This window comes from Benincasa hispida, chromosome 1 (genome assembly GCF_027475165.1).
Source record: "Benincasa hispida cultivar pf3 chromosome 1, pf3_genome.v1.1, whole genome shotgun sequence".
NCBI lineage: Eukaryota > Viridiplantae > Streptophyta > Magnoliopsida > Cucurbitales > Cucurbitaceae > Benincasa > Benincasa hispida.
In genome coordinates this window covers 77,686,347-77,698,213 of record NC_143478.1, presented here as the reverse complement: position 1 = coordinate 77,698,213, position 11,867 = coordinate 77,686,347, and the positions used below count along the sequence as shown (strand labels likewise).

General features: G+C 35.5%; 1 long non-coding RNA gene across 1 annotated transcript; it reads left to right on the top strand.

Annotated features, from left to right (window-relative positions):
- Positions 1 to 1,667: 1,667 nt before the first annotated feature.
- Positions 1,668 to 11,664, top strand: LOC150038739 (uncharacterized). The gene is made up of 3 exons (XR_016528069.1): positions 1,668 to 2,032; positions 8,556 to 8,652; positions 11,012 to 11,664. It is a non-coding gene; the product is annotated as an uncharacterized LOC150038739 (long non-coding RNA).
- Positions 11,665 to 11,867: the final 203 nt, after the last annotated feature.

Below are 11,867 nucleotides of genomic sequence, written 5' to 3'. Positions count from 1 at the left end.
TCTATCGTATAAACGATGTGCGCGATCATATAATAAATGGCAGCCTATCGCATAGACAAAGCCACTTGATCGTTTAGCTACGATTAGCTGATGAACTATCATATAGTCAAAACTCCACGATCGTTTAGTCTCTGCCAGCTATCACTTAGTGAAACTCTTTTACTTGATAGCTTTCTCCATGAGTTCTTTCCGAATGAGACAACTACTAATTTTAGGAAAATAATTTTCCTTTTTATCTTATGGTTACCATAAAACCACCAAAAACCTCCCACATCGGTTATTAGAGAAAAATATTTAATTATCATATAATTAATATATTATAAATAAATATGATAACCAACTTACCATATTATATTTATAACCTATAGTTTTAATATTTCATCTCATGAAACATACAAACCATAGTTCTTTTTCTATTTTATGGTACTTAATGTAAATCATATTTACATTAATCCTCCACTTGATGTATCTCATACACCACACCAATTATATCATATATAATTAAATTTCCTCTTGTTAATTTGAACACTTCAAAAAAACCTCAAGAACTAATTCTCAACTTGAATCCATTGAGCTACCAAGAGGACCTTATAGACCTGTAGCTCGAAGCTCCAATAGTACGTGAATAATTGACTAAACTCTTTAGTCATGAGATCCACCATCCGTTAACTATTGGACATTTCACTTAAGACCGTCAGCTGCACTTTCTTTACTACAGATATGTTTCTGTGTCCATATCAACCAATTAACAGTGTGATAACCCTATATAGATCGCTAGTAAGTACAGCTGGGCCAATTTACCATTTTGTCCCTGTAGTTACATCTAACTCCTTAAGTACCACCGATTCCTTTAATGAACAATAAGTCATAGTCCTACTATGATTGCGTCCTCTCTTCCAAAGGGAGGATGTGATCACTATGTTTAAGACCTGGAATCAACCCTTAAGGGAGCAATCTATCTACTTACCCCTGCTTCGAGGAAGTAGTGAATTCCGTCTTGTGTAACTGAGTTTCTAGCTCCCCAATTAGACAAATCCCTAAAAAGGTAGGCTTGTTGAGTTGTCAATCTAGTCACTCTCACCCATACTAATCAAAGAACCACCCTCATAAGCACGAGTTCCCAAAATACTCAAGATTAAGGTCATGTCACCTATAGTCGTTTAAGTGAAATGCAAGTCTCAAGTATCAACGACGTTATATAAAGAGACTAATCATCTCGTGGACTGGTTTTATACAAACTTTTTGTATAGGACACCCCCGCTCTCATGTCTCCACATGAATGTCAGGATCAGACCATCTGTAGTAGTTCACAACACTTGTAAACCTCTACAAAGCGGGTCGTATCCATAGTGTCACAAGGATAAGGTATCCCTCATTTATCCTTATACTACAGAACTTTTAGGTTATTACTTAATACATGATCCACTTGTATATCTCATATACATGCTTAAGTTTACATACAATAACTACGAATCTTTGTTTATTGGATATGAGTAAATGCAAATAAAATAACTCTTATTTTATTACTAACAAGGTGTACAAAGTTTACAAACTACGAGACTCCAAGAGAATTAGATATCAATCCCAACAATATATACATATAATAAGTTTATATATATATATATATATAACTATAACTGTTTTTTTAAAAAAAATTCAAATTTCAAATTAAAAGGGAGAGAATTATAATTCCCTCCCTTTAACTCTCTAAAAAAACATGGAAGTGGGAGGAGGTTTTGTTTTTTTATCATGCCGAAGTTTTCTTTTGGACACACCATCATCTTCTTCATAGAGAAAAAAGACTAGAGAAAAAGAGAACCTGCTGCAATTTTTTTACTCCCAGAAAAAATTCTCGTCTCTCTCTCAAACTCTCTCCCTCTTCCAAAATCCTGCAAAACCCACATCTCTTGCATATTCTCACCCTACCCTAGGGAGAATACAGAGGATTACCTCTTGGTGGTGGTCATTCTATTTTTCTTGATTGTGATCAATTTGGAGAAGGAGATTTCGTAAAGAATTTTGGTCTTCAAGGGTATGTAATTTTTCTCCCTTTTCCTCTCTTTTAATGCATGTTGTAAATTTATTTAATTAATGCATAATTTCCTTTTGAATTCTGTAAAATTTTTATTCTGTGAAAAAATTGGAAATTAGACTGATGCCCATTCCCGCTACGAAACTTCACAATTCCTTCATCCTTAATTTTCATGAGAATTTCCTCTTTCCTTGTTAATTTTTATGACTCTCTTCCACTTATCTAATTCATCCTCTCTCTCAATAATCTTCTCATTATCTCTCTTTCATTCATGCAACTTTTTGAGAAATTAGTATTTAATCTTTTAAGGTGAATATGTGATGATTTTTCTCAAAAAGATGTAACAACTTTTAATCTTTTCCAATGCCATCCCAAGAAAATTAAAGGATCCATTATGAACACATTTTTCCTTGCCTATAAAAATTTGTGCATTTGCACATAAGGGGATCATTGCTAAGAAAATAATTTTTTTCTTGAAAAATTGGATTTTATAGCACAAATTGAGGTTTCACTTGAAATTTTGGCAAAACACCGAAGATGATCAGTGTTAAATTGTAAAGTCGGTCTTCTTTTGTTAGGATTTTCAGATGGTAGGTTGAACTTTGTTAGGGATTTTTTTAGCTATTTTTAGTTTTTGTATCAAGCTATTTATACCTATACAATTGTTTTATTGATCAATAGAATACATACATAAATCATTCACTTAGATCTTATTTCTCAACATGGTATTAGAGACTTTCTAGTTGGTTTTCTTCTTCTCCTTGTCCTCTTTCATTCTGCCATCAACCCCATCGTTTGTCCATCGTCGAACACAGTCGACCATCGAACACGCCGTCCATGAAGGCGACTCCACCAACCCAGGTTCTGTCCACGTTCCCTCTGTCCGTCTCTTAATCACCGAGAAAACCCAGAACTGGTCTGTCAGTTCATTGCACCAGTGAAGGCAACCCAGATCTGCCAGATCTGGCCTCTGTCACAACCGACCCAAGAAGCCCCGAGAAGACTGCCCCCGACCCGTGAAGATAAGTCTCACGATCTATGAAGACAAGCCTCAGACTCGTGCTCCGCACCCGACCTGTGAACGGCTCCGCGCCCGTGAAGAGTCATCCGCCTCACCTGTTAAGCCCAATCAAGCTGAGTCACCGAGCCAAGTGCGCCGAGCCGATCTTCTTGGTTTTTTTTAGCCAAGACGACCTGTCCATCATTGACCCGAGAAGTGAGCCAAGCCGACCTGTTCATCATTGACCCGAGAAGTGAGCCAAGCCGATCTTGTTGGTTTTTTTGAGTAGCGCCAATCTATCCATTATTTTTTTTAATTTTTTTCTCCTTTGCCCAATCGTGTTGGTTTTTCTTTGTCTTTCTTCTCATTATAAATAAAAAAAAATGATATTTTTCATCTTATCAGTACAATCCTTGATACACCAACTATATTACCTGGGTCTATTAAATGAAGAGCTTCTTGATTAGGCGTAAACTATGGTGAGTTGTAATAGGTGATGTCGTTAAACCTGTCAAAAGATCCACTGAAAAAGACAGTAAGTTTGTGGACTGGGAGAGCAAGACCCACTAAATAATCACCTGGTTCTGGGAGAGCAAGACCCACTAAATAATCACCTGGTTTTGGGAGAGCAAGACCCACTAAATAATCACCTGGTTCTGGGAGAGCAAGACCCACTAAATAATCACCTGGTTCTGGGAGAGCAAGACCCACTAAATAATCACCTGGTTCTGGGAGAGCAAGACCCACTAAATAATCACCTGGTTCTGGGAGAGCAAGACCCACTAAATAATCACCTGGTTCTGGGAGAGCAAGACCCACTAAATAATCACCTGGTTCTGGGAGATCACCCACTAAATAATCACCTGGTTCTGGGAGAGCAAGACCCACTAAATAATCACCCACTAAATAATCACCTGGTTCTGGGAGAGCAAGACCCACTAAATAATCACCCACTAAATAATCACCTGGTTCTGGGAGAGCAAGACCCACTAAATAATCACCTGGTTCTGGGAGAGCAAGACCCACTAAATAATCACCTGGTTCTGGGAGAGCAAGACCCACTAAATAATCACCTGGTTCTGGGAGAGCAAGACCCACTAAATAATCACCTGGTTCGGATCCCAGCCATTCACACTCAGTTTGATGCATTCGACACAACTAAATCACTATGGGATTTTTTTTCGAATGATTCCAAACCGTGGGCCTAGATGACTACTATAAACTTCACACTACTCTAGTTGGCACAAGTCAGGAGGTGGAGTAATTCGTGAATGAGTATCTCTCTTCAACCTATTTAGACCTAATTGGACCAGGATAATATCACTCTAGATCATCTACGACTTATCAAGGTTCTTATGGGGTTTTCTAAGTATGAGTTTGTTTGTGCTGCCTTGTTACATTGGAATCCTCTACCATCTCTTGATGCTATGATTTAGGAAATCCTCTTTGAGGAGAGGCGACTTGGGTTAGTTTCCTCTCCTTCCTCGACATTGCTATCGCAACCAATCATTCATGATTTCCAACTGAGTCGATTTTCTGTAAGAACTGCAAACAACATAGTCATAAGTTTTCTAGCCCCACCATTGAGTGCAGATACTGCCATAGATAGGGCCTAGATAGGGTCATATCCTGCACAACTGTCCTACTAAACCACCTCGGCCTCTAAGATACACCAATAAATCCAAGAATTCTCCTAAGCATGGTTCTCCATCTGCCGCAGCAGCTGCTACTACCTCCGTTGTGGTATCCTCTAATCCTCCAAGTATCTAGATCAGCGATCTTCAGGACTTGTTGAAATCGGTACTCTCTCCCACTTCTTTTCCTGCCCTCGCCATCACACCAGGTACATCTTGGCTTCTTCATTCAGCCTATTGCAATCACATGACCTCGAATATGGCCTTGTTGTCTTCCTTCACCCTTGTTCAATCCCTGCCTCTGGTATATTCTGCCGATGGTAACCACATGCCTATTTCACATGCTGGGATTATTAGTACACCGAGTATTAGTCTATCCACTACTTATCAAACCATCAAAATTCTTCGAACTGACAATGCCATGGAGTATAAAAACTCTCACCTGCTCTCCTTCCTAACCCAATAGGGCACTCTTGTCCAACGCTCATGTCCTCATACTTTTACACAAAATGGTCGGGCTAAAAGAAAGCATCGCCATATTTTCGACTCTGTCCGTGTTCCATTTCTTTCCGCATCTTGTCCTGAAAAGTTTTGGGGAGAAGCTGCACTCACATCTGTCTATGTTATCAACTGCCTTCCCTCTACTGTTCTCTACAATGTGTCTCATTTTGAGCGATTGTATGACACTCCCCCGTCTTATTTTCTTTTCAAAGTTTTTGACTGTGCCTCTTTATTTTACTTCATCCCCATGAACATTCCAAACATGAACCTCAGGCTCGGTTGTGTTACTTTCTTGGTTATGGAATTGAACATAAAGGATTTCTATGTTGGGATCCTATATCCAACAGGTTACGTATCTCTCGTCATGTCACGTTCTGCGAACATTGTATGTTTTCTAGTATTTCTTCTTTTCATGCTTCCCCTCCTTGGTACCCAATCATTCTTCACTAGTCCTACCATAGATTTATTTCCCATGTGTGAATTTTCATCTGAGTCTCTTACTCCACCCATACCAAGCATGAGTCTTCCACTCCATCCGTACCAGAGCTTGAGTCTCAGTCTTTTCCTTCTATTGCACTCCCAGACCTACCATTTGTCCCTGATGCTGCTCATGATCCTACACTTATTCGTCAGTCTGGCCGGGTAAGAGAAACTCCATAGTATGTACAAGATTATCATTGTTTTCCCACTACTATATCCTTAGTTGCACCACAGTTCTATCATGAGGCTTGTTCTAACCCTCTTTCGCAACAAATTATGGATAAGGAACTTCAGACATTAGACAAGACCCACACTTGGGAGTATGTTGATCTCTCACTTGGCAATAAACCCATTAGATATAAGTGGATCTATAAAATCAAGACCCGTTTTGATGGATTTGTCGAAGCTATAAGGCTCGTTTAGTGGCTAAAAGAATTTCATAGGAATATGGTATTGACTATGAGGAAACCTTTTCTCCAGTTGCACGAATGACATCGGTCCAGAGCCTATTGGCCATAGCAGTTGCTAGACAATGACCTCTTCTTCAAATGGATGTTAAGAATGCTTTCCCCAATGGCACATTATTTGAGGAAGTGTATATGAAGCTACCACCCGGTGTATCTTCTCCACCAAAGAAGGTATGTCTTCTTCATCGTGCATTATATGGGCTCAAACAAGCTCCACGTGCTTAGTTTGCAACCTTCAATTCTACTGTTACCCAACTTGGATTTTCCTCGAGCACTCATGACTCTACCCTGTTTACTCGAGAAACTTCCCGTGGAATTGTTCTCCTTTTATAATATGTGGATGATATAATCATTACTGGTGATGATCAACAGGCTATTTCAGATCTTCAATGCTATCTAGGAGAACATTTTGAGATGAAAGATCTGGGACCACTCAGTTATTTCCTTGGTCTTTAGATTTCATCATGCTCTGATGGATACTACCTATCTCAAGCAAAGTATGCATCCGATCTGTTAGCTCGTTTAGGTATCACTGATTCTGCCACAACACCGACACCTTGGGATTCCAATGTCCATCTGACCTCCTTTGATGGTATTTCTCTCCAAGATCCAACACTATATAGACAACTGGTTGGTAGCCTTATTTGTTTAACAGTAACTCGCCCAGACATAGCTTATGCAGTTCATATTGTCAGTCAGTTCATGTCCACTCACCGCACTATCCACTTCATAACTGTTCTTTGTATTCTGCGTTATGTTAAAGGTATGCTGGGACATGGACTTTAATTCTCCTCTAAATCCTCATTGGTTCTGTCTGGATATTTTGATGATGATTGGGCGGGCAATCCTACGGATAGACGATCTACCATATGTTACTATTTTTTTTTTTTGCGACTCTCTCATTTCTTGGCGGAGTAAGACGGTTGTCTCTCAATCCAACACTGAATCAGAGTATCGTGCACTTGCTGATGCAACTTCAGAGGTTTTATGGTTGCGCTGGCTCCTGGCTGACATGGGGACTCCTAAAAATTCTGCCACTATTCTTCACTGTGACAATCATAGTATCATTCAGGTAGCACATAATGATGTTTTCCATGAATGGACAAAGCACATTGAAACTGACTGCTACTTTATCCGTCGTCATCTTCAAATTCTACTCTACGCCTTCAATCCATACCTACAACCGAGCAACTGACCGACATCTTCACTAAAACGCTTCCCTCTGGACGCTTTCTTCAGCTACTATGCAAACTCAAGTTGGTTTCTACCCTACCACCTTGAGTTTGAGGAGGGATATTAAATCGTAAAGTCAGTCTTCTTCTATTAGGATTTTCAGATGGTAGTTTGAGCTTTGTTAGGGGTTTTGTTAGCTATTTTTAGTTCTTGTATCAAACTAATTTATACGTGTACAATTGTGTTATTGATCAATAGAATACAAATCATTCACTTAGATCTTGTTTCTCAACCTTCAGAATTATAGCAAAACGCCTCCTTTACATGTAAGGTCTTTTTCCGTTTATGCTTAAAATGCCCTGAACGACACATTTAATTTCATTGTAATTAAAATTTTCAAGTCACAAATTTGAATATCATGCGTGCAGATTTTTACCTCAAAATATGCCAGCTAATGTTTTTAATCTCAAAATTAGATCTTATTTTGCTTTTTGAAGCTCATATTATCTTTCAGCCTTTTTGTTTCAAATATGATGTTTATCTTTATTTTTACAAATTATTTTATTTTTATTTTTTTAATCTTTTTCTCGTTATTTTGTATTTTGGTATTTTCTTGTGCGTACGTTAACATAAAATTTACATTATATCTATTTTCTTCTATTTTAGTGCATTTATTTTTCTTAATTAGATTTCGCAAATTAGAATTGGAGTTGTTATTTTTGTTATGATTCTTCACCGTATATGAATATACCAAAGTCACGCTCTGTACTCGTCGTCCTCATTGAAAGAGCTAGGTTTGGAGGAACCACAATCGGCAAAAAGCATGATGTCTCTATTGATAGAAGAGACTTAGTAGAACTTTCGGCAAAATAGTGCGACGCGGTCGTGTTATTAGTGTGGAAGAAGACAACGTATTGGAGGAGGCAAGAATGAGTGTTTTGACCATAGAGAGACTAGGGAGAGATTTTTTTTTAAGTAAAAACTTAAGGGAACAAAACAAATCAAGACACAATTAAAGATAAAACAAATCAGAACAAAAAGAGCATTCCCCAAGAAGGAATGTCTTCCAATCATATTGTCGAAAAACTACATCTTTGAACATGGACAACTAAGTCATGGACAATAGATCGAGTTATTCTTGTGATTAACCTATAGGAATCCAAGAACAGAACCACAGTGATAAAGTTCATGAATAGAATCAACGAAGACCTTAACTTTATTTTGTACGTAGATTTTCTAACCAAAAGTTTCCAAACAATTTGAATCAGTTTTCTTCCAAAGAGGTGAAATGTCAACTTGAAGACTAAGATAGAATATATAACATTCGAAGACATTCTTTCTACCATCTGAAGGCTTTCTACGAAGGTTAGATGTTTTCTTTAAATCTCTCCCCTCGTCAAATTCCTCTTTGTTATAGTATATTATTTTCTATTCATCATCTCTTTCACTTTTTGTTAAAATATTTACAATTTTCTATTCATATACGGAAATATTGTGCACTCGTTGTGATATATTCTTATTCCCTTGATGTAAAGTTAAGTTATTAAAATAATATATTTGTAAGCTAAGCGATTAAAAATCTTACATTTTTTTTTTAAACTACAATTCATTAAAAAAAATGGTTTTTTTGGATGGTGGTTGCTTGCTGCTTGGCACAATCAACGTGATTCAAAGGATTATGGATCCAATAATAGTTGTATTTTCGACCAATCAGAGACAAGCTGGCTTTAGGCCTTTTTCCTTAATGCCACCTAAATTATTAATTAAAATTTTATGGCATTTCATCATTTCATCTTTGCAAAAAATAAAAAATAAACAATAAAAAAATAAAAATGAAATGAAATCATCATGTCATCCTCAACGTCCTTATTTCTTTTCTCTATGTTCCCGCAAATTAAATCAGTTCATCACAATATTACATGTACAAATAGAGGGACAATTGCCCTTTAAGCTTCATATAAAATATTTGTTTTAGCCATTGACATGATTTATTTTATAAATCACCTTGGCTTTGATACAATTTGGTTTTTAATTTTTAAAATTACATTTATAAGTATGAATATCCACTTTCTATTAATGTTTAAAAAATCAAATTAAATTTAAAAAAGAAAAATAATTTTTTTTAATAAAAAGTTTGACTAAAATTTCAAATAATTCTTTAATAATGGTGAAAACGATAACTGCAAGATTGATTAGAAACAAGTATAAATTCAAAAATAGAAAATTAAAATGAATTCCTTGCAAAATGGTCCCTTTATCCAAATATACTTGACTTTTATCTAATAAGTATATAGTTAGGTTGAATAAGTGGTCACAATTGTAAGTAGTCAATCATATGTTGAATTTCAAAATAGATTTAGAATCCCATTCAATGATTAATGAAAGGGAAATTATTTTAAATGGTAAAATTATTGAAAATATTTACAAGATATAACAAAATTTTAGAACTATCAATGATAGATGTTGATAGATACTGATAGAAGACCACCCGTGTCTATCAGCATCTATAATTGAAAGTTATAAAATTTTACTATATTTTGTAAATATTTTGGTTCATTTTTCTATATTTAAAAATAGTTCTTAATGAAATATTATATATTAATAGCAAGTTCTAATAGTTTTTTTTTTACTTCAATTCTATTTCAATCTCTAAAATTCTTTAATATTCTATTTTTGTCCCTAATCTTGGTAGAAGAAACATTTCATATATATAGCTAATTTTTGTGTATTATATAAAAGAAATCTAAGCAGTGTGGCCACTAATTGGCTTGTTGATCATTTACTCGAGTAGATGTTTACATAAGCAAATATCAAGTCACACTACTGACAAAAATCAGGGTTTGTGTTAATTTTTTTGTTAAATATATTTAATATTTAATGAAAGGTAATTTAATGACGGGCTAAAATAAAATATTGAGCAAAGTTTATCCGTTAGCTACCACAAAATATTAAGTATTTGAGACTCTAAATTGGTTATTATAGTCATTGGTTATGCTAGTCTGTATTTGGGGTGTAAATTATATTAGTACGAATAGAAAATTATAAATATTGTAACAAAGAGGGAAAGAGATCGACCCTTTATGGAAGAAACCAATCTATCATAATGCAACGAGGTTTAGCAATATCATTGGTACCAACGTCTGAGAATCATTTTCTATTCGTTGTGGAACATGGAAAGAAGTAATAAAAGAATGTAAAGGGCTTGTTAAAAGCCGATTGATGGTAAGATGCTCATTTGATATTTTACAATTTAGATATATATGTGTATGTGTGTATTATATAATCTTTTTATTTTAAAAAAAATCAGAACCATTTTTAGTTTGACTTGTCCAATCAACTTGTCAATGATTTCATCGATCAACAGATGCAAAATTCATTCAAAGAGTATAGGTTAGAATTATACAAACATTAAAAAAAATATGCAAATCCTAAAGAGGTAGAAGCACACTCACCCAATCCACTTTTTATGCAATAAGTTTGAATCCACTTATGTGTTTTTTTCACTTCACTTACATTTGCATTTTTCCTTCCACATTAATTTTTCGTTTTATTAGAAAGTGGTAGAGACTAATCAAAAGAATTGGTTGGCTCTAAAGTTCATTCATATAGCTGGTTCCAAGACTTTTATACACATACAAGAATCCATGGTAGAAATAAAAATATTTATTTATTTGATTTGTAAGAAAGTATTATTAATATCTTTTATGTGATTTTTTTTTTACAGAAAGGACCTGGCGGTCAAGCAATCGACCCAATGGAGTGGTTTAAGCATACTCACTCTAAGAGTGATGACTCTTTTGTTAATCGGGCCGCTAATTATGCATATGTATGTTTTTATTCCTTCATTTGTATAAAATTATCATACAAATGTTTGATTAAATTATTGCTGTAGAACCGAATGGTAGATCTGAGAGAGGCCTCCACCCAGGAAGGGTATGAACAATATCAAGAGAAAAGATATGCAAGCAAGTGTTGGGCACACGAGCGGGTTGGGGGCCAATTTCTAAAAAATAAGAAAAGAAAACTCATCGATTGCATCCTCACAAATTATAGAGGAGCAATGAATTAAGATACAATCCTTGAAGGCTAGAGTGGACAAAATAGAAAACAAAAGACAAGTTGAGATATATGACTTGAAAACCATGATCTTACAACTCATGAAATCACAAGGAAATAAATCGAAATAGGTATGCACTCTTCAACTCAATGCATTTATGGCAACAACACAAATGTACAGTTACATTTAAATTTGAGCTAAATTTTAATAACTTTTATATGGATAAATGCATTTTGAATTTTTTCTTAACTTAAACATTGAGTTTTATATTGAGTTTAAAGTTGATATAGGGGTAAATACATATTAAAGCGTGTGTGTGTTTTGGGAGGAGTTATGTTTAAGTTTCAGTTGAAATTTAGGTTTTATATTGAGTTTTAGATTAGTATATAGATAAATGCATTGAGTTTGAGATTGGAATATGATATATATTAAGTTTGAGATTAGAGTGTGCGAGGTGGGAGGAGGGAGGAGGGGGGAGGTGAGTGGGTGGAGATTTCCTAAAGTACATTTTGAATTTTCTTAG